This window comes from Lampetra planeri, chromosome 69, assembly GCF_965212315.1.
Source record: "Lampetra planeri chromosome 69, kcLamPlan1.2.h2, whole genome shotgun sequence".
NCBI lineage: Eukaryota > Metazoa > Chordata > Hyperoartia > Petromyzontiformes > Petromyzontidae > Lampetra > Lampetra planeri.
This window is the reverse complement of record NC_136174.1, coordinates 3,750,734-3,752,248: the sequence shown is the minus strand read 5'-3', so window position 1 is coordinate 3,752,248 and position 1,515 is coordinate 3,750,734.

Below are 1,515 nucleotides of genomic sequence, written 5' to 3'. Positions count from 1 at the left end.
AATCCCATATCTGCATTTTCCATAAAAATGCTAAATGCCTCTTGATATGCAAATTCCTTTGTCAAGGCGCCCTTCCTCTAAACCCAGCTTAAATATACGCTGCCAAGCATGGTGGTGCTCATTCAGACGCTGTCTTTCTGACAGACCTGTTCTTCACATGAGGACGGCTGCTTGCGTTGTGGCCGAAACGTCGTGAGAATTGTATTTTATTATGTTTTATTTTAATTATTTTATTATTTCCCTTCTACGTGACTTTACCGAAAGAACCAAGAAGATAAACCTAGTAAACTTAGAAATATAATGCAATACAACACATGTTAACACGCGCATACCTTCCACACTCGACATCACACTCCCCACACATATCAATCACATATACGGAGGGTGATGGATGGCATAGACACAGTCCCATTTAGTGAGCTCCTCCTGCAGGCGATGCTGATTGGCTAGGCCATGGTAGCCCGCAAGCCAAGCCACTACACATCCTAGCAGCTTTTGTTTGGTCGGATAGAGGGGACTAAATGAGTGTGGCACGGGCTTGACAAGAGAACCGATGTGCGACAGAAGCAAATGAAGATTATTTGATTTGTCGATGATTGGTAACAGCGTTGTCAAGATAGGCCTCTGTGGAAGAGGTGCATTAAAGCTCCTACTGGACAGTGCCGGGCTGGTTGTGGTTTGATATGACTGGGCCATTGGAGGGAGTTGCTCTGCAGTACAGGTGGACGACCCAGGATGCCTCACACAAGCCAGGGTATCTCACACAAGCCAGGGTATATCACACAAGCCAGGGTATCTCACACATGCCAGGATACCTCACACAAGCCAGGGTACCTCACACAAACCAGGATACTTCACACAAGCAGGGTATCTCACACAAGCCAGGGTACCTCACACAAGCCAGGGTACCTCACACAAGCCAGGATACCTCACACAAACCAGGGTCTCTCACACAAGCCAGGATACCTCACACAAGCCAGGGTATCTCACACAAACCAGGATACCTCACACAAGCAGGGTATCTCACACAAGCTTAGATACATTTCATGCAGGCCACACTAGCAAAATAGGCAATGTCTCAATGGGTTTATTTCATCTCTTAATTAAATATAATTCCTGTACAACAATAATAACACTTATCAGATTGATCATAACTCCTAACGAGTGGCCTTGGGACTTGCCATGTTTGGCTTCGTCCGTATCTACACCAACAGGCCACCTCCAGCTCTCACAGCCCTAATCAGCTGCCCCTTCCATGTCCTCGAAACCGTGGCCAGGTCATCCTCTGAGGATTGCCAGGATGAAAACCAGCATGGAAGGGCCCGGGATGGGGCCGTCTGATACTGGGCTAGCTCCGTGTGTGGTGTGTGTGGTATGTGTGTGTCGAGTGTATGTCGAGTGTATGTGTGTAGAGTGTGTGTGCAGAGTGTGTGTGTGTTTAGATTGTGTGTAGAGTGTGTGTGTTGTGTGTGCATAGAGTGTGTGTAGTGTGTAGTGTATATAGTGTGATGTGTG